We start from the raw sequence: 26,775 nt of genomic DNA, 5'->3' as shown, positions 1-26,775 counted from the left end.
ATGAGCCTGAGGACACAAACTCAAATAATATGGATTCTTGGACCAGATCATTCAGCTGAAAGAGAAACAAGGAGTCCATCTCTTCTTCCACATCTACACATACACTGTGCCCAGGAGGGGCTTGGAGAGGAAGTGGAAGAGTCTGTAAGGCTTTTGAACCATCAGCCAGGAGACATCCTCAGAAGTCGATTGACACCTTGGCAATGTGCATGGGAGAGATGTTGGGGAGCAGGGGAGCCCTCCAAAGGAGCTGCTGCTCTTGCTATGGAGAGCCCTGGGTAACTCAGAAGTAGAATATTATGTATTGTGAGCTGGAAGGCAGCATCGCCAGTGTGACAGTTCACTCAGCAGCATGACTGTCCTGCCAAACGAAGGGAATAATACACCAGTGCTGAGAGTCATGATGTGCAGATCATGTTGTATTACCACTCTTGGAGCTCAGTGTCCTTCCACACCATGGGCTGTTTGGGGTCTCAAGGTACAATGGTAACTTGACTGCTTTACTTATGCAAAGTGCTCAGAGCCTACATGGGAAGGTGACCCAGGGAGAAGCCTCTCTGTTGTCCTTGAAGGGGTTGTGAATTTCTGTGGGGAAAAGGACAGAGTCTAGCGTTTGTTTTTTCTTTTTTTCACAGAAACATCACCTTTATGATCCTCACTTTGCAGCACAGAGAAACAGTAGTACAGTATGATGAATACAGTGGAAGAGGTGGTGTTCTTCAAGGAGCAAAATACGTGGGAAACATCCTGCTGTATCTAACAAAGGAGTTTGTCAGTTTTTGATTTTTAAAACTCTTTCTTGGTAGAATTGCTTGCAGGTCTGATTAAACAATATCTAACTGATACACACCCTGATAGATGACCCCTCTGTAAGACACCTCCTTGCAGATAAAATGCACACTTTTTATTTTTTCTTTTTAGGCAATTATTCTCATGCTGTCTGCCTAGTCCTGAACTGAGTTCTGGGTGAATTCTCTAATGGACAAAACATAAATCACCTTAATAACTGAGCAATCCATCACCAACACAAAGGGTGCCTTAGCTCCTGCACTTAGTGACACAGTGAAGTTGTAGAAAGCTCTGAACAAAGCTGGTGTGGGTTTGGGCACATGGAGGAGGAAGGATGTGAGTTGGGAGCTGCGCTGACAGATCACTCATCCAGATTTCCATTCAGAGGTGTAAGAGACTTCAATAATTATTCTACGAGCAAGGTTCCAGAATACCTGATGGTCCTGTGCTTGGTTTTGGTATTTTGATGAAAATACTGTCTTGACATATAATGAAAAAAACCCAAAATTTCTGAAGCTGCAGGATTCATTTTTTTGAGTCATCTCCTACAGTGTTGTAAAGAACAGTGGACAAAGCTGTGCCAGTATAGCTGCGCAGACATCAGTAGGTTGGCAGCATTCATTGGTTTGGGGAGTTTAATGCTAGTCCAGGTGTTTCAAATTCTACCTGAGAAGTGCTCTATTGCATTCCCCTGCTGTTTTTCTCCAATAGTTCTTGCTGAAGAACAGGAATGTTCTCATATTACTTACTTGTAATAGTATGCTCATCTTTTATATGAATTAAAAATTGCTACATACTGGGTTACAATTTCTTTTTAATAGAACTTCCTGTATATATTGGTTTCTAGACACAAGTGCCCTCCAAAGTCATGGACCTCTGTTGTTTGTACTTGAATAATGATTTTTGCTTCTGGATACCTCAGGTAGATACCAGCAATATAAATGTTCCAAGTGTTATACACTTCTCTATTGACTACCTATCTGAAATTGCTCAGGATTAACTACGTTAAAAACAGCACCAGCATGAACACAGGGAGACCTGCCCTGGCATAAGGGATAGTTTGAAATTTTCCCCCTCACCCCCAGGCTGGAGATTTGATCTGTTAAAATGTGAAAGACTGTGGAATTTTCTTTGAGAAAAAGCATTCACTTTTGAAGAATTTTTAGGCATTTTATGTTGTAATACACAAGAGGGTTTTTTTGCATGCCATGATCCTGAATATTGAAGGTACAGTAACAGTTTGGAACTAGATTTCAGTTTTTATGTATAAAACCTGATTTTATTTGGTGCTTCTTCAGATTGCCCGAGGAAAATGCTGCCACTCTTCGAGCACTCCTACCGCTATCTCTTGGGCTGGTGACAAAGGCTGTTAGAGCTCAGCTCAGCCTATTCCTGGTAACTGGCAGTGAGCAGTAAGTGAACCTCAGCTGGATTGGCAGCCCTTTCTGCGGTGCAGAGTGGGAGGAGGATCTTGCACTGTCCCCACTTCATTGGTTCTTCTTACTTAATTAGTAATCTGGAAACCATTCTAGGAACCTACAGCCCTTTCAGCCCTGTAAATGGAAACATTACAGCAGGAAGCTCCCTGTTGTTCAGATGTGATGCAGAAGCTAGGTGTTGGGTGCATACTTGAGGATTTCAAAGAATCGAGGTGGGAATGGACCTCTTAATATCCTGTAGTCTAATCTTCTGGCTCAATGACAGGTCAACTAGAGCAAGTTGATCAGGACTGTGTCCAGCCGGCGTTTGAATCACTTCAAGGATGGAGACTCCACAGCCTCTCTGGGCAACCTGTGCCACTACTCAGTCTCCCTCACAGTAAAAAAGTGTTTTCTTGTGTTCAGACTGAATTCATTTTTTTCATTTTGTGCCCATTGCCTTTTGTTTTCTCAGTGAGCACCAGTGAGAAGTGTCTATGTCTCTCATCTCCACTCATCTTCATCTTCCTTCCCTCCAATCAGCTATTGATGCACATTGATAAGATCCCTGGGAGCCTTCTCCTCTCCAGGCTGTACAAGTGATGCTCTAGTCCTGTAACCATCTGAGCGGCCCTGCACTGGGCTTGCTTCAGTATGTCCATCTCCCTCTTGTCCAGAACTGGACACAACACTCCAGATGTGGCATCACCAGTGCTGAGTAGAGGGAAGGGTCATTCCCTTGACCTGCTGGTGATGGTTTTTCTCGGGAAACCCAGAAGACTGTTGGTTTCCTTTGCTCTGAGGGTGCATTAAATTTGTTGTTTCATACTTGAAAAACAGCACCAGCATGGGCACAGGGAGACCTGCCCAGTAGTCAGTCCTCTGACCAGCTGTTGAGAAAGCTGTTCCACAGACCTGAAAGCGTATTCTGGAGAATGAGCTGATTTCCAAAAGCAGTAGGGCTTACACTCATTCATCTTGCTGTCAGGACACTCGACGCACCACAGAAAGCAACTCAGCAAGCTGAATAAAAGCCCCAGGTGGCAAAGCTTGAGAAATGAGTTAAATATAACTCTGTGAAAGAGCTCTAATGGTTTTGGAAAATAGGACTGTTATGTTAGCCTGAGACATGATTATGTCTGTTTTCTCCTTTTTTGGTGGATGTCTATGAGACAAAATATATATTCTTCATTTAAAAATGTTAAGAAAGAAAACCATACATGTAGAAGCAGATTGCTTTTCTTGGCAACAAATAAACTCAGGATTCTCATTCTCTGCAAGTCAATCATGCACACATTTACAGATGTATTGTCATTACTCACTTGAGCATTTGTCCATCAACTATAGAAATATAGAACTTCTGTTGCATGAATGCCTCTGTCCTCACACACTTCCCTGCTCCCTGGGATCAGAAGTATAAGCCTTCTAACATTGCTGCTTATTTGATGAAAGAAAAAATTAGCAGAGTAAAACGTACTAACCCTTTCTTATCTTAAAAATTTGGCAAGAGATCTTTACATTCTGAAGGGGACTATTTGGGACCCCTTGCAACAGAATTAATGGAGTGTGGGCCTTCTGCAATTTCAGGGCACTGCTGCCAAGTTCAGCTTGAAAGAAACTTCACTTGCCTGTGTAATACTTTTGCTTCTGTAATTTTTTTTTCAAGTTAATATAATATATATCATGTTTCCTCACTGCCATACAAAGATCTCAGCAAGATTTTTGGAGGCTTTTGGTATACAAGCTGACGTGACACTTTTATAAAATGAACAAATGTTTCATTTTTTTAGATAACCTCAAGCTGCAGCCACTATAACTCAAGATATAACTAATCTTTTAGCTGTTTCTAGCTATGGCCTCCATCAGTAATTATGATACATACAGGAATTTTAAAATTTCCCAAATCTTCTATTACTTAAAGTTAGATTACTGAGCAGGAGGGGTGTAGTAGAATTTTTAAGATGTGCTTTAACATAAAAAAATGTTTAAGAGAAAAAAAAATAGAAAAAATAGAAAAAATACTTAAGGGAAAAAGAACGTGTAGGAAAAAAAGTAATGACTGCCACAACAGGGCAGCTGAGAAATAATTTATACATAATTTTTGCTGGTGAGATTATGTTTGTTTAAGAACCTGATTTGTCCTAATGTGGTCCAGACTTCTCTGAGCAACTAAAAGCATGATGCAGTCATACAGAAATGCAGCTAAATACAGAGCCTTTTTTCAGAGGCTTAGTTTGTGTTAAAGCATTATAAAAACAGTTAAAGTTTTCCATGTGACCTGACTGACTAGTCTTAAAATGTCATCCTTTAACTCATTTCTCAGCCCAGAGGGACTGATTTGTGCTGAGGGATGGATATGTGCTTGGAAGACAAAAAGAGCCCACCATGGGAAAAACCTTACAGAGCACCGGACAGGAGAAGGGTGAACAGGTCAACACCCCACATTTCATAGAAACATGGAAACATAAGCATAGACTAGTTTGGGTTGGAAGGAGCATTTAAAGGTTAGCTATTCCAACACCCCTTTCAAGTCAGCCGTCAGTTTATTGGTGAAAATAGCCTGCAGAGTACGAGAAATGATTTGATATTGATAACATATAGTTGATGTACAACCTTCAGCAAAGTCTGGTCTGTTCTTATTTTAAGGGTTTAAGGGGTGGGAACTTTGGTTGTCTATAGGCAAATAATAGCTGGTTTAGAATCAGAAAGGCAAAAGTGAGAAAACTCAGGGGTCAAGATAAAGAGAGTTTGGTAAGCGAACGGGAAAAAAAAAGAAGCGATGCAAAGGCAATCACAGCAGACTGATGACTAAAGAGTCTCCGAGGAACTGTGGCCTTGGAAAAACTACCCCCCAGCTTTATTGCTGAAAACTACGTTCTATCCTACGGAGTATCTCTTCGGTTAGTTTGGGCCATCTGTCCTGACTTTGTCTCCTTGCAGGCTCTTCTCCACTCCTAACTTACTGACAGTGGGAGCAGAGTGGGAAACAGAGGAGGCCTTGATGCTGTGCAAGCACTGTCCACCAATAGCCAAAATATGATTGTTTTATCAACACTGTTTTGGTTACAAATCTAAACCCAAGCACAATGCAGAATGCTATGAAGAAAAGTAACTCCAGCCCAACCAGACCCAGTACACTGTGCTAAACAAGACTGTCAGTTAAAACTAGTACACAGGATGGAGGAAAGGCCTGACCATGCTGAAACAACATGGCCAGAAGGAAATTCTTGGCATTGTGTCACACACTTGGATGTGTCAAAATACTTAGGTTCTCTTGTAGATTAATTTGGAATAGCATTTTCTACACTACTGAAGGTGGGATTCCTGCTTTTATAACAACTTGTGGAACACAGTCCTTAGCCTTTCTCTGCATTTCACTAATATTTGAGTCCACAAAAGATGTATTTTCAAAAACTCTTTACTGGTGGAAGAATTGCTCCACTGGTAGAGGCGAAAGTTACTGCTCTTCATCATGTTAAGTGTAGATTTAAATACAGTGGGGGACCCACTGTAGCCAGATCAGTTTTTGTTTTTCTTGTAGGTCTAATAAGAAGTTCAGTTAGTTGTCCGTTCTGCAATCACAGGTGGTAAGTTTGCTTTTGTGCAGCATCAATGCTTGGTCAGTGGTTTGGACTGGTTCTGATAGAAGTTTAAGTATCTGCTTGGTGGTGAAGTGTTTATTTTGAAGTAACACAATGAAGCAAAAGACCAAACAGCTCCTAGAAATCTTTGACAATGTGAAATTTCTGTAATGTCTACCTGTCTTCTACTTTTGTAACTGGAAATTGTTGCCTATGTCCATCCTCAATCCTTGTGAGGCCCTGCTACAGGTTGGTAATGGGGACATCCAGAACCCATCCTCATCCCATCCTCAGAGGCCTTGAAACTCTTCCCTACACTGGCAGTTGGGTTGATGCTATGGAGAGTGTGGGATCCCAATGGGGGCAATCCAGTTCTTGGGGAGCGAAAGAAATTTCTCCTGATGGCCAGGTAGGTGGTGCAGTCTAAGAGCAATAGGTAGCAGAGAATCATAGAATCATTTTGGTTGGAAGAGACCCTTAAGGTCAAGTCCAACCATAATGTAACTCTAGCACTAAACCACGTCCCTAAGAGCCTCATCTATACATCTTTTAAACACCTCCAGGGATGGTGACTCCACCACGTCCCTGGGCAACCTGTTCCAGTGCTTCACAACCCTTTCTGTGAAGAAATGTTTCCTCATATCCAATCTGAACCTTCCCTGACACAACCTGAGGCAATTTGCTCTCATGCTATCACTTGCTACTTTGGAGAAGAGACCAACACCTTCCATGCTACAATGTCCCTTCAGATAATCAGAAGGTCTCCCCTCATACTCCTTTTCTCCAGGCTGAACAGCCCCAGTTCCCTCAGCCTCTTCTCATCAGACTTGTACTCCAGACCCCTCACCAGCCTCATCACCCTTCTCAAAGTGTCTCCAGCACCTCAATGTCTTTCTTATAGCGAGGGGTCCAAAACTGAACACAGGATTCAAGGTGAGGCCTCACCAGTGCTGAGTACAAGGGGATGATCACTTCTCTAGTCCTTCTGGCCACACTATTTCTGGTAAAAGCCAGGATGCTGTTGGCCTTCTTGGCCACCTGGGCACACTGCTGGCTCATGTTCTGCCAGCTGTTGATCAATGCCCCCAGATCCTTGTCTACCAGGCAGCTTTCCATCCGCTCTTCCCCAAGCCTGTAGAGATACATGGGGTTGTTGTGACCCAAGTGCAGGACCTGGCTCTTGGCCTTGTTCAGCCTCATACAATTGGCCTCAGCCCACTGATCAGCTGGTCCAGATCCCTCTGTAGAGCCTTCCTGCCCTCAAGCAGATCAACACTCCCACCCAACTTGGTGTCATCTGCAAATTTACTAAGAGTGCACTCAATCCCCTCATACAGATAATTGATAAAGAGATTAAACAGAACTGTTCCCCTGGGGAACAACACTTGTGACCAACCACCAACTGGATTTGACTCCATTCACCACAACTCTTTGGGCCCGGCCTTCAAGCCATGCAAATAGTACACCCATCCAGGCCATGAACTGTCAGCTTCTCCAGGAGAATGCTATGGGAAATGTTGTCAAAGGCTCTACTGAAGTCTAAGTACACAACAGCCACAGCCTTTCCCTCATCCGCTAAGTTGGTGACCTTGTTGTAGAAGGAGATCAGGTTGGTCAAGCAGGACCTGCCTTTCATATACCCATGCTGACTGGGCCTGATGTCTTGTTGGTCTTGTGTGTGCTGCATGATGGTAATCGAGGTGATCAGTTCCATGAGATCCAGAAAAAAACAGGTGCTTCCAATACAGAAGCAACCTCTGGCACTTTGGATGGGAGAAAATTGGGACAATGTCCCTTCTTCAAGGAGTTGGCAATACAAGGTCTGAGCCTCTCTTGCTAACTATGGATATAGTGTTTTGTTTTTTCTTTATGAGGGAGGGCATGGTCAGAGCAAGAGAAGAACTGATCAGCTCTTGAAAAGGAAGGCTGGACAACTCATCATGTCGACAATAAGTGTTTGTCACTTTCTTAAAATGACTGGTTGGCAACACTTGAAATCTGACATGAAAACGAAACTCAAAACCCACAAAGACAACTTTCCTGAAGTCAGCATTCCCTCCATAGTTGCCTGTCTGCTTTTAGGTACAGAGAGTGATACTTCTGCATAGAATTCATTATTTGAGGGATATTTTTACACAGAACTAACTAGCATTATTACTTCTTCTCCTTGCACAACTGTTTGATATACTGGTTTCTATGTGTTATAGTTTGAGAATAACTATTTGTTCACCCACATTCATTCTAACTGAGAATATTCATTATTGCCATTTTAAAAGCCTAATTTGAGATACCTCAGAATGTAATAATTATACTTTTTTTCATTGTTACAATTCAACACTTTCAAATTTCAATTTCAAAAAGAAATTTATAAGATGAGTGAAGTCTAATGTCTCTGACATACAAATCCTGTGTGATTTTTCTAATACTTATTCATTTTGTAACCTTCACAACAACAGCAGTGAATGAATACCATTCTAATTTAGAGAAAAGAGTAAAGTGAGCTTCACACCAACAAAGTATTCTAGAAGAAAATAGATAAAACAGAATGAAAACTTTTTCATTAAAATGAATAGCCCATCAGTGGGTGATGAAAGCATTCTCTTATCTTACACAAGAAGAAAAACGTATAGCTGAAGGTAAATTGTAAGACACGAAAAGGTTGAATTTAGTTTAACATTTATCTTGTAGACCAAGGACTTTAAAAGTCAACAGATATCTCTCTGTTTGGCAGAGGAATTTAGATTTCCCTGAGTCCTCTATGTCCTTTGAATTCTACAGTGATACAGATATATATATTTTAGTTTGGCTGGCAGCCATGGTAAAACATGCCAGATGGATATATAATTTATACAATGCTTTCAACCACTCTACTTTATTATGAGAAAATAAACCCACTTTTAAATATATGAAGTGGGAAATAGATATTGTGGAGGAAATAATTTATTTTTGTCCTTCGATGACACAGATCCATGCAGATGTTGAAGAATGAACATGGCTCCTGCCTGTAAGGTGAAGGTGAATGGATTTTTGCCAAAGTGCTTTCCTGCATTCTCTAACTGCTTTTATTTTTTACCAAGCATGCCTTAAATCTTTTTATCTATGTTTCACCAATGTAAGGCAGGCGGAATATTGTGCCATCAGCACAAGCTCTACTGACTTCTTAACAGTTAGCACTACAAGATATTTCAAGTCCATATCAAAGAAGACATCTGCTCATAGTGGTGATTCTTCTCTCTGGGTAGTAACTAAGCAAGAATTCAGTGGAAACAATGGGGACTGGGCTTCAAACATTTTTGGTAAAAAAAGTCTATGTGCTAAATTAAATGGGAGGCTTACACAAGAAGTGATATTTGTGTACTAAGCACAGTCATTTTTAATGCCTCCTTTAGGGACATTAACCTAAAACAGTCAATAACCCGCTTGGAAATTTTGTTTAAGTTTTGCTTTTCATCCTACTCTAGCAGTTTTTCCTTGCCTCTAACACAAGATTTATTTTGCTTTGTTTTGCTGTTTATTTGCCTGCCAATGTATGCCTTTATATCTTGTTTCCCATAAATTATAATAAATGAAGTCTGTCCCTCTTTCATGCTTTTAAAACATACATCATTTCAGTAGTGTTGTTATCAATGCTTTAATGATACATGACTGACTCTATTGGGTTACCTTTGCCTTAAAGTGAGTTCTTGTTTTCTTGTGTAACAAGCCTTTCTTAATGGAAATAGGAATAAATAAAGCAAATTTTCTGACATTGATCTAATACTATAAACACAATAAACATTCGATTTCCAAGGAATACTGAAGTACTAAGGAAAGATACCTCCCTGAACAGTTACATCTTTCACTTAGTCAATACTAAAGTCCCTCATAGAAGTGTAGGTAGAATTGTTCTATTTCACAGGACTCTCCTGTTTCCACTGGGCCTTTGCCTATCTGTCTGTCTGTCTATCTGTCTGTCTATCTGTGTATCTATCTATGTATCTATGTATCTATCTATCTGCCTGCCTGCCTGCCTGCCTACCGACCTACCTACCTACCTATTTAGTGTCCATTAATATAAAGTTATTTAAAACAATCTTTTGAAACATTGTTGTACAAACAGCAATTAAAAATGAGACAACAGTACTATGTACCAAACTTTGAAGCAAGTTTATTTTAGAATGAATTCTTTTTCCTTCTCTAAAAGGCTACTTATCCTCTCTAAAAGCCTACTTATCCTGAACACATAAGCAAGGCAGAAAACCCCAAAGAAAATTATGTAATAAGAAGAAAATAAATTGAATTATTTCAAAGAGCAGATCTTGTTACTGTCTTTCTCTTTCATCTCTCAAATTATCCATGACTTAACCTCATTTCTCAACATCTAATTCATCTGATTCTTGCCTGACATTACAGTGTAGTGGACAGACACTACATCAAATACCAACGTTAACTTCAGCTGTACTCTACGTATAAAAGAATCCCCTTGTAGGAGCTCTATGGAAGTTTAGCAGGAGCTCAGACACCAGATTCACAGCTCCAAGGAGAGGCTGGGGCCTCATATTGCCGACTCCTTGAGGCAGAATCATTGTCCTAATTTCTTCCTGCCCAAGGGTGGCCAAGGATGCTTCTGTACTGGAAAAACATTGAGATTGCCTCTAGGAAAATTAGTCCCTGGCAAAGACCTTGTAACAAGTTGCACTTTCTGGACGTGTAATAAACTTTATTTTTTCTCATCTGTATTAGTATTTCCATTCTCTGTGTCCATATGTGGGCACAGAACTAATTATATTTTAGCCATAATATTCTGCAATATTTTCAGTTTATGCGCCTATATCTTCAATCCTGGTGTCCTTATGGCAACAAAAAAATCTCACATTTCACAGAAAAAGTGAGACGTAAAATCTATTAATTTTTAGAGAATTCCCACTTAGTCTTTTATTGAATTCCCAAATGAAGCAAAAGATAATTGGAATTGAAATAAACTGAGTTACTGAAAAATTGGAATGATTTTTGATTAAATTGCTTTTCATTAACTTTTTCCTCAAGCTATGAATCATTGTGCACCCTGGAGAGCTCTGGTCAGTGCTGCGTCTGCTTCCTTTCTGCTCTTTGTGTCAGTTAGCCAGACTGTTTGGTCAAGGTTGACACTGCCAGAGAGAAGCTACAAGCCTCACAACTCATGAAAAGGACAAGAAGCTGGTGACACTATTATGGGACAGAGGGGAGAAGGTGAGGATGGCAGGCAATGATCAACATGAGGCGAAGTTTGAAAGGAAAGGACCCACCAGTGGGCAGCAGTCTCAGAAGGGTTTAGTCTCTTTCAGCAGATTATGCAGGTAGCATTAAATGAATTAATGCTTGATGTCCTGTATAATTTAATTTTAGGGTTTCCTTTATAGCTTAGCAATTGTAAAATACTTAGGTGTTTGTTACCTCATTAGACCTCACTTTAAATAACTGAGTACATAAATAAAGCATTCTATTAGCTTCATTTTACATTTCTGACACGTAACTAAAAGTGGTGTCACTCTGCAAAGCATATGACCCCTGTGCAATGAGGATATGCCTTTCAAAAACTTGTTTGACATCTAAAAACCTTTGTCAGAGCTCTTCAGGAGAGTAAAGAGAAGTTTTAAAAATAGGTACAAACCTCATTAAGAGTTTGCAAATGCAGTGGGACTAAAAGGTCAGTTTTGTCTTTGCAAAAGGTTAATAGCAGGACACCATATGGCTATGTACTCAGACTGTTATTTCTTGTGTCTATTGATCATATTACTAACCACAATCAGTCTGAAGATTACAGCATGTAGGCTAGTGTGGCTACGTGCCAAGTTTTGAGGAATTACCTACTTCCCTATGCACAAGGCAGCATCTCACATGGGTGAAGCAGTGAACAGAAGTGTCCCTCTGGTCTGGGCAAATGCCATAGACACAGAAGATGAAAGGAATGTGTGCAATGACTGGGACAGGAAAAGAGAAGGCTAAAACAGGGTCACTGATGTGAACCAGCCACATTTTTGGAAATCAGAACTAAAATAAATGGAAGTATTCACTGTGGGCATAAAATGAGCCATTATGCAAAGATAAAATTTAGTACAAGATGCAAAACAAGACATATGGTTGTTAAGTCTTGGTGCTTGTAAAGGTGACTGTGAATTCAGTTTTGAAGGCAAGGCAGTTTTTTGCAGCTCTGTTTTCCACATGGTTTTTGCATAAGAAATACCTAAGCTTTATGTTAGTCATATTTATCAAACAGAATCTTCAATGCTTACCTGTATTTTTTTTTTTATTTTTAATTTTTTTTTAATAAGTAAATTCTGCTTACCTTGTCATAAAACAGTCTTTTATACAGGATTGTGTAATACAAGATACTAGATTAACATTAACCACGTTTTAAGGTAAGTTTTTTGAAGTCCTCACTCAAATTTTATTTTCTTGTTCAGGTAGTCTTCCTGAATAACAGAAAATGTTGAAAATAAAAGATAGCAGGAAAGCAGTCCTCTCCAAAGCTTTATTTATGTTTTTGAAAAGATATTGAATGGATTCTGCAAAAGCCCTGTTGAGTTCTCAGTATATTACATATTAGTCAAACTATAACTTTTCCTGCCTATGTTTTGCCATGTTGTTTCTTGATGAACTCTTTGGTGGTCATCGGGCAAAGAGAAAGGTGCCAGTAAGTTCAGTGCAATAAGTCCAGTTCTCACATCTGCTAGCATCACAATGAGGAAATTGAAAAGTATCTGTCTTTGCAAAGAAAGCCATTGTTTTAAAAGAGATTTAAACAGTATTCAAAATTTTGGAGAAAAGCCCTATTCCTTAGAAAGCCTGTTAAATAATTGCTATATGGGATTAACAACACATCAGTCAGATGTGAAAGGCTGACAGTTAAACTGAGCTTTGCATACCTTGGTAACCTTGATTTGGATTCCTTTGTCAAATCGTCAGTGATTAATTTAATTACACATTTGCATAAGGTCGGTGGAAGATCCAGCACTGTTTCTACTTTTCTTTGCTTGCCCTTCTGTGACACAGAAAATATTTGTGATCGTGGTTACTCTTAAATAGTTTTTTTAAATCTTATTGACACCTGTCAAGTCGGCTGTGAAAAGTATTCAAGAAAGTGTTTAACAAATGGAAGAGGAACCAGTCAGGCTGCAATGAACTTCGCAAATGCTTGCTTCCATCAAAAACAAGGAAAAAGTCCCTGAGATTTTCACTGTCAAAACAACTGGGTTTTTTTTGAAAAATCACTGAAAAATAACTGTTCCTATGTTTACTGGTACATTTTTTCTCTTGTTCTTGTGTGTGTGAATGCCTCAGCCATCGCCATGAAATCCATCCTCTGTGATACTTGCCCTTGGCATCACTAGTGATGTGAGCAGTACCACTCTGGTGTCAGTAATTTCCCACAAAGCCTGAACAGTGGGTTCATAAAGGTGAGCTTTTGGGCAACTCAGACACTCAGACACTCTCTCCCCGTAGAATGCATTTCAGCAACCTAAAAGGCAAGTGCAGTGTTGACTGTGAACAAGTGGTACACGGATGTCAGGCAGACTTTACAGGCAGACAACATTGTAGTTTGCCTCTGGAGGGTTTAACTCAAACTGCCCAACCATGTCCTTTGCCATGTCAATTGTCTTTCCATATTTTCCACATTTTTCCATATTTTTTTTCTATATTTTTGAATGTTACAACTTGCGCACTGAAGAGCTTTTTTTTTTGGTGGGGAGTAAAATAAAGAGGGTGCTTACATAGTGTGTTTGTTGCTTCTTTGATGATTAGCCCTGCCTAACCAATTTTTCACCTCTCTGTGCAGCCTCTGGTTCTGCTTTGTGGGGTCTTAAGTGTCTTGGTAACCTCTGAGGTATGGACACACATGTGCCTCAAGGAATTCTGTAAGGTGCCAGGTGCAGGCCTGTGCAGCTTACTGTGTTCTTCAACTCTTCAGAACACTGGAAAATTGCCTGCGTTTGCATATGGCTGTTTTCAAACAGGAGCCTTTTGCCTGACTTCTAGCCTTTCAGTAGTCTGGACACTACACAAACTGTAGTTTTCATCCACCAGTATAGTGTTTGAAAACAGAAATGTATATTTAATATATCGCTATGTTACATATAAATTTGTACCAAATGTATAAATGGTAGCAAGGACTTGAATCCTGACCAGAAACACATCCCGATTACAATTTGATCACACAAAACACAGGTAAACAGAGGCTACCATTTCTCTTTGACCATATGTTCAAGTGCTTGTGTGTAGCATCCTGCCTGCTTCCATATGCCTGTTTCCATACCTTTCGGTTTCTGTCAGTTCTCACGGGTGTTATGGCATTCCCAAATCCTCTCATTTCAGGTGTTTGTGCTGTTCCTTTCCCATCTCCAGCTATTCTTACCCTCCTTTCTTCTGCCCCTGTAAGCCCTCCCTGGGACATCCCAACCCACAGCAGCCCCCAGGCAGGTGTTTGGTGGTACAAAAGGTGAGTTTGGTAATTTCAGCATAGCTAAATAATTCTAAATGTGTACTTTTCGGTGGCTATTTCATGGTAAGTAGAAACTAGTACTAGGTGAAGCATGAGAGACATTTACAAGGTCATTTTAAAAGAGAATAAAGAGTTTGTTCTGCCTGATTTATCATCCAGGACTTTTGTCTAGACATTTTTACAGCAGAAATTTAAATCACTTATGACTTTAATTAGTAAAATGTCTTGATTTAGTACATTAATGATTTCCAGGCAAATTAAATATTAAAAGGAAAGTCTGAGAAGTGTAGCTTAAAATATCTGAAACTAAGATTCAAAAAGAGATGTCTTAGTTGTGTGTGTGTTTTTGTGTTTGTACAAGCCTGCTAGCAAAAAAAAAAAAGAAAAGAAAATAAAAGAGAAGAGGTTTTGGCTCATTTAATAATGGGTAAAATAATAAAGGTAAAGAAAGGGCTAGGGAATGATTTGTCAGTGGTCATAAAATCACAGGCATGTGTCTTTATCTTTCAGGAAGGAAAAAGCTAAAAATGGCAAGAAATGACCACCAGCCTTTGGTCTAAACTTACAGAATCAGTCTCACAATTTCAGCACAAGGAAATTATTAAGAGCCTAGGCAGATGCTACAGAGCCTTTAGCAGAGTTCTGCACGCTCCCCAGGCAGAGAAGAAATTCACATCAGAAGAAAATTGGATGAGAGATGGAGAGAAAGTGAGCGTCTCATAAAATGGGTCCCTGTAGGCTGCTGCGCATATGTAAAACAGTAGATAAAAACCATGGCAATTTTGATCTATCTTCTTTCTTGGAATCATTTATTTGTTTACTAAATTTAATTTTTGGCTCCTAATTTCTGTGAAATTTCAGCAGCAGAACTGATTTTAAATTCTTTTTAGAAGAAGCTTTGAAAGGTCTTTGTACAGCGTGTCTTGCCTCAAAGCAATGTACAACAGTCCTCAAATGAGGTGTGTTGCCAGCAGAGCAATTATCATAGAATAGTAGGATAATAAATATTCATTGGTAGACTGTTGCAGATCTGACAATAGAGTCAGAATAAGTTTTATTCACATTTAAAACAGCAAATTTTTCACATTATTAAAAAATCTAGTTTCCCTTAGATGTGTTTTTCTGGACATCTTTTGGTTCTTAGGACAGTGATGTCAAAGGAGAATAGGCCTAACCTAGGGGTTAAGAGAACTGCAGCGGTCTGTGTTACTTTAATGTATATCCCTGAGTAACTCACTGGGATCTGAATTCTAGGAAATACCTGCCAAAAGTTTGGGTCAGAGCTCCTATTTTAGAAAAGCAGTAATGTGGAAACAGGATATTTGGTCTTATGAAAGGAAGTCTCAGAATGGCATCCTCAAATGACGCCTAGCTTTGGGTAGCTATTTAAAAATGAAAAAAGCAATAGGTCCTAATCTTGTCAAGGGCAAGCTGTGCATACCTGTGCTCTGCCAAGTGCTTCATTGTCAAGAGATGTCACCTAAGAGCTCTGTGGCACCATGTTGTTAGCAAGAGAGGCTTCCAACCATTTGATTGCAGTAGTTTTACATGCCCTTTTCTTGACCTTAACTCCAGGAGGATTAAAATAAACTGAGATGAAAACATGGGTGTTCTTAACCTCCTCAGGATTTGATTCAAGAGCAGGAGCCTTATAGGATCTGTATGATATGGATTACATATACAGGTCCTTCCCCTTAGCGTTGCTTCATGTCCATCCATGATGTTTCTGATCTTGTTATCATTCAGCACCTTGCTCTGCAGCAGTAGGAGTGCAGGAGATGATGCAGAGTCTGCTGGAATTTATCTCAAATACCACTCAGGGATCTCATGAATCAAAGTCTCAGTTCGTTGCTCGATAAGGCAGATACTCACTCCAACCTGAGAAAATAACTAGAAATATGACCTTTCTACAAGCTACCTTCAAACTGAAATGAAAGTTCTTTAAGATGAGATGGTGTCTGTTTTAACAGCTGGACCTGCATGCCAGGCAGATACAAAGAAAGCAGAAGAGGACCATGAGGTGTGGCACCACAACAGGTCTGCCATGTACTGTGGGATCTCTTGTTTTCCATGTAGCATAAAACTATGGTACAGCTTCTCACTGCCTACCATTAATTTCTTGGGGTGGCTGCCAGCAGGGGAAAATACACAGAACTTGATTCTTGTTTTGCATTTACTTGTTCTGTCTCTTTTCCTCTTACAGAGATCACACCTAAGTGTGCAGTGAAGAAATATTCAGAGCCCCGGGGCTTTGTCTGTTCCTTCCCCACTCAGGTTTGCTAACTCAGTAGCTGGTTTGTTTTGGCCTTCCAAGCATAAGGAAGGCCTGGAAATGAAGAAGTGTCTTATTTTCTTTGCCTCCTCCCACCGCTCTGCTTCACAGTTTTCCTTTAGGCATGTTCATCCCTGGTAGTCTCAACATTTTGAGGAAAATAATTGGTCCTGCCAGTCAGAAATGTAAAGTTTCTCTTCTCAATCTTTTCTGACTTCCTGTTTTCTCCATTTCTTCTATATTGTTCAGAGTGGGGAATGTGGACGGCTGGGTGGGACAGAAGCAGGTTCCACGTTGGTTCTGGTGTTTCCTAGCTGTCTGAGCCAACACAATAAAGCTGGGTCCATTGACACCTTCAGCAACATCCGTGTTTAGATATGTATATAGGAAACCTGGGTAATAAGGGCTTTCCTATAAGTGGATTCCTCTATAAATAAATGTGTGGCAATTCTCTGTTCTTCAAGAAACACCTCTACCACCGAGCAGCTCTTTCATTTCAGAAGGAACATACAGACTTAAGACCCTATTGTAAGCTGGACATTTCCCTTCCTTTTGGGAAATGTCAGCTGTTTAATTGTATGGGACTCATATTTCATATACACTGGAGCCTTCTGGATTACTTTTTGACACTGAGCTTCTGCTTCAGCCTTCTTCCCATTTTTTTTCATGCCCTTCTGAAGCATTAGAAAACAGCATTTAAAAAAAATACTACTTTTTTTTTTTTTTTTAAAGTGATCTTGCAGGTAAACAAGGTAATAAACTGTAGCGAGTGGGAGAGCAAACAGTAAAAGAAATATAAAGCAGAATATAAACATACTGTATCAAATGGAATATTAAACATAACCCTAAACATACACTAAATGTAAAAGTAAAATAAGAAGTGATTTTTGGTCCAGTGGATTTTTTGGTCTTATAGAATTGTTCAGCATCTAAGTCAGAAGAGAATTCAACTGATGAAATGCAGCACAAATGTTAAACATTACTTACTAGATGGAATTTTTCAAAATCAAGGAGAACATAAGTTGAATTTTAAGGAGATTACAGTTTAGAACTAAAAATATTCAAGTATGGATGCACAGAAAAAAGTACCACTTCAGCTATTTTTACTTGCAACCACATTGCTTTCTCAGAATTGCTATTTAAACACTGCTTTAAGATCTGCAATGCTAAGCTGAAAGTCCAAATGTATAACTAGTCATGTCGTAATGAGTTTTCACTGAAAAGACGAGAATATCTGTAGGTTTTCAAACTGTTTGGTTAATATACTGGTCAAATAATTTTAAATAAAAAGCCACATCACCTGTTCTTTTATTTAAGGACAAGAGCATACCTATACTTAGTATAGACATCATTGCCAGTGCATGGAGATAGGGCACAAAAATAATGTACAGTGAGACTCAATAAGAATATACAGGGAAAAGATGTAGTAATGACGCTTTAGAAAAGAAGGATGGTGGAATTATTGTTTGTGGCTCTGTATTTATTCTGTTGCATACCATCATGCTCAGATAATCCTAATTCCACTGTTTACAGTGCTAGTAGTTGTAATATTTATGCTGTGTCACAGCCTCTGTGTATTTATAGGCCTGCAAGTCCTTTTTGCTCAGTTGAGGGACTGAGGTGGCATGGGAGGTGTTTTCATGCTACTTGGGGGTGCGTAGCCATTATTTTCAGCCCCTCTGGTGTGATAGGGCTGCTGTTTAGAAACTTTGAAGAATCTGCTCAAAGGAACCATAGGATAATGAGCACAGGGAAATCTCAGGCAGAGATGTGTTAGTTGCTATTCAGAGACTCAAAGTAAAGTACATTAGCAGGCACTTTGTAGTAAATGTGTGCCCAGGGCCTGATAACCTTCAAATTTAAGGATGTATTTAGGGACTATCACATTTATAACAGAAGAAGAAGACACTTTTAAAAAATATACAGAATGTGTCAGTAAGGCACAAATGTTCTGGGGTATGCATTATCCTAGATGAAAATTATTCTCTTGAGTGCCTTCCCATTTTATCAGGGCAGATTTAGTCCCTATCAGAGGGCACCCTGAACCTCTGGGGTTGGCAACAAGCAGGACTTGGGTGAAGTGCTTCCTTCGCTCCTGTAGGAAACATCATGGCTGACCACATGCTTTGCCATCACAGGGAAAAACACGGAGTTACTCATGCTCTGATGTGGTGGACATCCTCGGGGGCTGGAAATCAAAGGTCATAGCCATGGTTGAGAGGTGGTATGGTTGCTGAAGCAGATGCCATCTACTGTGAAAACACCTCAAATAATGAAGTGCTTTTATGGTCAGTATTTGGGCTTCATCCAGTTTTAAAGAGAGACAAGGAGGAGCTTTTCAATGACTGCACTGGGAGCAAGATCAACCCCCAGATGTTTCCAGACCTTTCAATTTTTTCTCTTTCCTTCCAGCTCTTTTTTCTGCCTTGTAAATCCATTTTTGAGTCTCTGCATTGGGAAACCTAGGGAAAAGAAAATTCCTTAACAACCTTTGCTTTATTCTATTCTTGTGCATATAAAAGTGAAGTTTGGGATACTTCAGTGAAGGAGTCTTGCAGCTACACAAAAGGAAAGCTGACTTTAGCATTCATTTACCCCTATACATGTATAGCACCAGCTATAAACAGTAGGCAATCTGCATGTATGAGGAGTTTCAGGATTTGAGGATTACACTGGTAGAGCGGGGGCTTTTCCTTTCAAGTGTGCTGCACTGTATTTCTAATAAATTGTTTAGCCTTTAATCAATTGACTTGTGATTTAATTGACATTGACTGCAATCCTTTTGTTTTTTGCTCTGTTGCAGCTGTAGCTAACACACATCTTTTGTTTCCCAGGGAAGAAGACTTATCCAAAGTTCTTAGGTTTTCTTTCTCTTCTCTCATTGAGTATTTTGCTGGAGTCAGGAACACAGGTCCCTTAGTTTCATGGCTAGCAGATAATTTGTTTTGTTTAAAAAAACAGTAAATATCTGCCATTAGTGCTGCTGCAACTGCTAGCTATGAATATGAGAATATTTCATATTTAAATTAGTTGTGAAAATGAGACTAATTAGTTTTAAGTATTAATCTATACCTCAAAAGTCTCAATGAAGAGAAAATGTGCCATTCTGCTGTTATGTGGCTTAAGAGAGTAAGATAAAGCTCTGCATTGCATGTTGTTTTAATTTAAAAATATTGTAATTAATTTTATCCTGTCTTGGCAAATGCCTGAAGCAGCATTTGGCTGTACTAAGGGAGTGTGCTGTTCATCTCTATCAGTGTCTTAGCATTAAAGTGCTTCTGACAAATATCTAAGCCTCTTGCACAGGATATTGAGGACCTGCTGTTTGAGTCATACATTGAGCTTATTGTCCAGCATCTCTGTCTTTTAAAGCTGCTAAAGCTGAAAGTTGGTAATAGTGATACTGAGCTCTGGTACTTTTCATCAAAAAACTTCTCTTCAGGTCATTAATAAAGATCATGAACCACTGAGAGGCTAAACGATGTATCTAACCGGTATCACATGAGAAGTCACTGTCAGAGCCAGAGAGAAAAGAGGCTCAAGTCACCTGTTCTGACCACAAAACTACACTTACTCCTTACCTGTCAATCCCTCACTGTGTCTAATTTGTATTAGTATGGTAAAGAATCTTTGAAAACATAAGTGTTCAAAACCACTGTTAGGGAATAATTTTGTGGCTTTGCCACAATTTTGTGGCTTTTTTCCTAAACATTTCTTTTTTGTTAGTGAAGTCAAAGATTATTTGCACAGAGCAAATATTGTTCCTCTGGACTTTTTTTTCCAGCTCTTTTGTTCCTCTTATGCAAGATACCTTCTCTGCTTTTTGACTTCAAACTTTTCTATGGAAACCGATTAAGGAGTTGTCATGTTCCTTGTCTGACAGGATAAAATAGCAACTGAAGTCTGGTACCCCACCCAAAATAATATACTGAGGATGTTTCCTTTCTATCAAGTTTAAATGAGAGTAAAATTGTTATTGATCCTGAGTTTTACAGAAGAACGTATTGGAGATATGGCTACACCTTTGCCCAACTTCTTTTCTTTCACCTTACCTTCCTTTCATCTCTTAACTTGACATTCTTCCCTCTGAGAGTCTTAACTTCACTGTTTATCTCTGTATGAGGCTTTCCACAATGACATTTTGGTACAGCTCTTGTGTTTAACCAGCTGGTGTTATTGTTCCAGGTGCTTCTGAGAAATACACCATTAACATGTTGGGGTATTTGCTACCAAAGGGCAATAGTGACCAAGTTATAAACAGAGACAGGCATTTCATGGGATTTTCAAGTGGCTTGTATGAGTTAAAGAGAATTCCACTGACCCTTAGGCTTCCATAAAACCCACTTCCAGCTTTTTGTACAAGATTTTTTTCTTAAAACAGGGGACGTTAGTGTATGGAGTTACATGATGAGTATACCCAGGCACTTCACTGGTATATATGCACTGTACGTGTGTGTATTTTGAGTCACACAACTCAGAGAGGTGGTAGATGCCCCATCCCTGGAGACATTCAGAGCCAGGCTGGAAGGGGCTCTGAGCAACCGGATCTAGTTGAAGATGTCCCTGCTCATTACAGGGAGGTTGGACTAGAAGAACTTTGAAGGTCCCTTCCAACCCAGACTGTTCTATGATTCTATGATATGCCACGGTGCTGCCCTGGTGCCGGGTAAGGCCATGTAATCCATCAAGCATCCTGCAAGCTAGCAATTCCCCTTGACTTTGGCAGGATGTTTGTGAAACAGATGTCACATAGTGCTGTGCCAGCAATATACATGGCGGGGGATTCAGGTTCCACATAGGAACACTGGAAAAAAGAAGACCTTTTAGGTACTCTCAAACTGAATATCTAAAAAACCCAAGAAAATAAATTAAAGTGAAGAGGACTAATTTATTTATCTTTTAATGTATCAAATGAACTAAAGCAAAGGTTAATTTTCTTGTAGTCTGTAAGAATAACAATATGTAGTTTAATTTCTGAGATACTGTTTTGGATTTTTTTTAATGTAGTCAAATACTGGAAAGGTTCCAGATACTTTTTCTTTCCTTAGTGAAACATTTTGCTGAGTTTGACCCCAAATCACAATTGTCCTGAACTTCTATTTTTTATTTATGTATTTGTATGTATTTATATATTTACCATTCACTGTACTTCTGAAGGGGATAATGTTCAGGGTATGATGGGGAAACCAGAACATGAGAGGAATCAAAGTTCTTGGTGTTTCTAGCTTTTTTAATTTTAAGAATTCTCTCTCAGAATACACTGCCTTGTGTTCAGCAGAGTTCTGGCAAAATCTCACTTTTCCAATTTTACTACACTTTCTGGCAAAGCCCCATTTTAAAAACATTTCTATGTGTCTGTGAATAGCACAAGAAAAAAGTCAATACTGACCTTTTTGTACCACCTTATCCCTTCATTCTGGAATACAGTGTGTGATTTTGAAGTTTTTACCATTGAAACTATGTAGGGTGCAGTATGTATGTCTGCTCTCAGTTTTCTGAGAAGTTTCTTTAGCTGGATGTGCGTAATACGACTGTTGAGCAAAGCATAGGTAAGTGGAGCAGAGTTGGAATGATGCAATAGACTTGAGTGAAGAAACAGAAATAATGATTTAGAAAAGTTTTCTTAGCCTGACTAATGGGCCTCCTCTTGTCATTCTTTCTCAGAGGTTGTTGACATAGTCCTGAGGAGATGATGAGCTGTTAATAGTACTTGTTGGGTGTTTTTTTCCCCTCATGAAAATGTATCTCAATAGAGATGGAGAGAACAGTAATGCTAAAAATATGATGGGTAAGCAGAATGCTGAACAGAATGAACTTTAAAAGCTTTCCCCAAAACACTGATAAATGAGTTCCTTAAAATGCTTTATTTTGAGAGATAGGGTAGTATATTCTTCATTTTATTGCACATCTACCATGAAGCAAGATATGCTTCATTCGCTATTTTGCCTGAAGAGTCACTGATAAAATCAAATTTTGTATCCAATCTTTCACTGTAAAATATTCAAACATTTTTTCCTGCCAGCACTCACAGAAACAGCTGAATAGAGTGTCTCCTTCCACTGCCCTTTGTTTATTTCTGACTTAATAGGTCCACCAATATGGAAATTGCAACTACTTTTCATTTTTCGAATGAACATTGATTTTTAAGTAGCTCTTGGAGTTTGTTCTGCACAAACCCTTTAGACTCTGTTAGGTAGCACACTAATTCAGATGTTGTATCCCAAAGAATGTTAGTATCCCAAACCAGAGATACTCTCTTATTCACAGGGGTAAAGTTAGGCAGGTGATATGGTTCTTTGCTGAGTGGGTGACATGACCTCTGTGAAGGTAAATGCGGCTGCAGGCAAGAACAGGTCTTTACTGGCAATACTTTGTGTGGACTGTGTTTCCTGAGGACCAAGATGAGATCTGCAAAGGTGAAGGGAACTGTTAAAAGGGTAAGACAAATCCCAAGAGCGGATTGAAAAGTAGGTTTTTATTTTCCTTTTTATTTTTTTTCCCAGACATTAATACTTTTATTGTAGAGGAACTGGAAGAAAACGCTCGAATGTTTGAATCCACTTTGGTAATAGCAATGTTAAATATCACAAGCAGATTTTATGTCTACCCACTCAAGAAGGAAGGTAAATACATTTTGGAATTTCATATCCTACTTTGCTGATCCAGTTATTTTATGCTCTGGTGCCTCTGCTACCCAACAGTCTATTATAATTTGTTTTATTATTCAGTGGCTTTTGTTGTGTAGTTTGAGATTATATATAGTATTGGAAAAAGAAATGCATTAGACATGTGGTGTTCAGCTTGCACACCCTCGTTTCTTTTATTTCTTTGTTGTGATATATGGAAGATTTTTCCCTTTAGTTTTCAGAATCCTGCACAAATGAAATATTAATGGAAAGGAGCTATCAAATGACAGCAGTAGTTAGTGAGCATTTAAATTCTTATACCCAGTACAAATCTTAATGTAACCTTTACATTCCAGAATAAAATGTTGAAGTCGGTAGGAGCTACTGTGCTCAACACCTCACTGGGTTGGGCTCTCTGGCAAGCACCACCGTGTTTCTACAGCTCTCACTCTTGTTCTACTCAGATTTTCCCAGTTTCCCACCCTTTTATGATTATCACCCAAAGCTTTTCCTTTAAATTAAACAATTCTTTCACAAGAAAATAGCTACTGAGGATTTTATTTAAAAGTGTTTTTTTTCTGAGCACTTGTTCTTATGAGCCGGGTCTGCTGCTGAGCTCTGCTGGCCAACTTGCTGCCCCATTGATTCCTCCTCAGCATGGTCCTGGGGCTGGCACAAGGACCTGCATGAAGTGTTTTCTGAGTTCACCAGACACACCCCAAAGGAGTGTACTGAGGTATCCTCACTCTTGCTTCATGCAGTAGTTGCCTATAGTTTTTCTTAATTAGTCCTCAGCTATGGCTAATGTCAGTCAGCTCCCGATTGCTCCTCAAAATGCTGACAAGGGATCTTTACTGCCTTGAGTTACTGTGGTGGAAAAAAGAGCAGCACCGAGTGACACTTCCACACATTTCCTTCCTCACCACCAAATACCATAACTGAGTCTCACTGTGCTTGTGGTTTCAGCCCAGTAGTCTTAAATATGATACATAATGGACAACAGCTTTGTTGTGAGGTTAAAAGTCCAGCAGCTGGAAGGGCTTACTTGAAGGTATTGCTACAGCTCCTGGGTCTGCGTGGTCTATCTGCCAGCATCCAGGATGTGGGCAAAGCTGGATTTTTCTCCCTGAATTTAATTATTTGAAAAATTCACTGTGTGTTCAGGCCAACAGAATTATGGAAATAACACTGTAAATATTATTATTTTTTTCACCACGGAAATCAGTTTTCATAATTCCAGACACACATCCAAATCAAGCAGGAGCTGGTGTGCTCCATCACTAGAAAGAAAGCAAAAGAGCAAGAGAGAAGTCAGTGTAGGATGCACACACTTAATCTGATTTCATTAGCTGTATGATCTTTAACTAAAGTAGAAAATCTAGCAAGTCTGTGTAAAGATACTCTTATTTGATTTTAGGAGCTGCCAATTGTTTTCATTTTAGCTTAACAGACTGCCTGAAGCTAAAGAAAGTCTGAGCAACAAAAACAGGCTGAAATGAGAAAAACTATGAATTATGGCAAACACAATTACTTTGGTGTAACTCTGTGTGTGGACCCATTTGCTTTCTGGTCGAAGTATATAAAATCAATTTACTGAAAGTCAATAGCAAGCTGCCAGGGTGAATGTTTTTTGTTCTTACATTATGTCTTGAACACTTATACAACCTATTACTCTTTTCCTTCTGATATTCCATCTGGAACAAGCCTTCTATATTTAGCACCTTAAAAAGCATTATTTTTAATTTTATTTTTATTTTTATGTCTCAAAATAAATTGCACAAAGTAGAATTTCATATGGAGTGCTAAAAGTCATCTTAGTTCTTCACTGGTTCAGCAGTCTTCAAAAAATGTGCTTGACTTTGCCTGAAGGGCTGTACAATTTAATGTCGCTGTTGTACCTCTGCATCTCCAAACTGGTTTTACTCTGTATAGCTAAAGGCTGCTTCATTGTGCTTACATGTTTCTACATAAACAAGGCAATTTGACTCCAGACTTCAAAACCATTATTGCTATATTGTTGTACACAGTGTAGAGATTATAATGTGGGCTGTTATTTTGTATTAGAGGTTAAACTTTGGGTTGATATCTTCTAATTGTCTGTTCCTGCTCTCGAATTTAATCAACAAATTTTATGTGCATTAAAATGGAATTGTAATTTAATTTTCTTTACAGCTTTCATATTCTCAAGGAGAATAATTTGCCAGTTTGATACATTTACTTATTGATTTCAGTTTGTGTTGCCAGATGTTCTGCTATGCCACTTGACGTCTGTATGCAAAGTAAATGAAAAAGAAAATTCAGAGAAAAAACCCAACAAACTAATGCTATGTTTTACAAAGAGATGGAACTACTTCTTTCTGTGAGCCATATCTTGTTCATGTTTTCAGATCATTGCTGCTGGATGGTGGACAGACTGCTGGGAAAAAATAGAGTATGTTGAAATTTGAAATGGAGATTAAACACATGATGAAGAAAGAGTTCATATAGCAAAGCTATTTTCTGAGTTTATGTGCAAGTCCGTGTATTTTTTCTAGAGGATTTATTTACCATCTGTAACTAACCATCAGATATAACTCAAAAGAAGTTAAGAACCACGAAGATGATTAAGGGAGTGGAGCATCTCCCTTATGTGGAAAGGCTGAGGGAGCTGGGTCTCTTTAGCTTGGAGAAGAGGAGACTGAGGGGTGACCTCATTAATATTTATAAATATGTAAAGGGTGAGTGACATGAGGATGGAGCCAGGCTCTTCTCAGTGACAAACAGTGACAGGAAAAGGGGGCAATGGGTACAAACTGGAACACAGGAGTTTCCACTTAAATTTGAGAATAAACTTCTTCTCAGTGAGGGTGACTGACACTGGAACAGGCTGCCCAGGGAGGTTGTGGAGTCTCCTACTCTGGAGGCATGCAATACCTGCCTTGACACATTGCTGTGTAACCTCATCTAGGTGTTCCTGCTCCGACAGGGGGATTGGACTAGATGATCTTTTGAGGTCCCTTCCAATGCCAAACATTCTGGGATTTTGTGATTCTGTGAAGTAACTGTGGAGGAGAAGTTTTTTTTTTTTTTTTTAATTAATTCAGGTACCATCTCCTTTACCTCATCTACTCAAAACCAAAGACATATATGTCTCTAAAAGCCTTTTCCTCCCCATTACTTAACACTGTCAAATATTCTAGTCTGTTTTGGTGATTTTGTTTTCTCTTGACTGTGTAAGGATCTGGTGTGACTGCACTGATGTTTCTTGTGTGACAGCTAGCTTTTGCTCACAGAACTTACGCTGCAGCAAAGCAGTTCCTCCTCTCTCTTCCAACTGAGTAGTCGCATCCTAAAGTAGATGCCACTGGCGTAAATTGATAATCTGCTTTGTGTCATTAAATATTCCATTTGTAACAATACCAAGAGTAATAAGGAAGATTACTTCCATGAGAGAAGCCAGCTGAAACACAGTTTCTGGCTCTTCTGCTGAAGATTTCAATAGCACCCTGAACCACTTCTGATGAAGCACTTTGTTAGCTGCTCGCCACAAAGAAAGAGATATACTACTACATCCCACAAACAACTGTTTTCCCACTTGAATTACATAGCCACCGTAGGAGGCTTATGTACTTCTCAAAATCAGTCTTGTCTT

The 26,775-nt window shown here is 39.3% G+C and overlaps 1 long non-coding RNA gene across 4 annotated transcripts in view; it reads left to right on the top strand.

The window, feature by feature from the left end:
- Positions 1–25,482, top strand: part of LOC135577273 (uncharacterized) — a 95,628-nt gene extending 70,146 nt beyond the window's left edge. For 3 of the 4 annotated variants that reach the window (XR_010468907.1, XR_010468910.1, XR_010468908.1), the window contains one exon: positions 1–25,482. This is a non-coding gene — a long non-coding RNA (uncharacterized LOC135577273). The other variant, XR_010468909.1, reaches the window with a different exon arrangement.
- Positions 25,483–26,775: the final 1,293 nt, after the last annotated feature.

The sequence above is a fragment of the Columba livia genome, chromosome Z, assembly GCF_036013475.1.
Source record: "Columba livia isolate bColLiv1 breed racing homer chromosome Z, bColLiv1.pat.W.v2, whole genome shotgun sequence".
Taxonomy (NCBI): Eukaryota; Metazoa; Chordata; class Aves; order Columbiformes; family Columbidae; genus Columba; species Columba livia.
The sequence above is the reverse complement of the archived record's forward strand: the minus strand, read 5'-3'. Positions and strand labels throughout refer to the sequence as shown.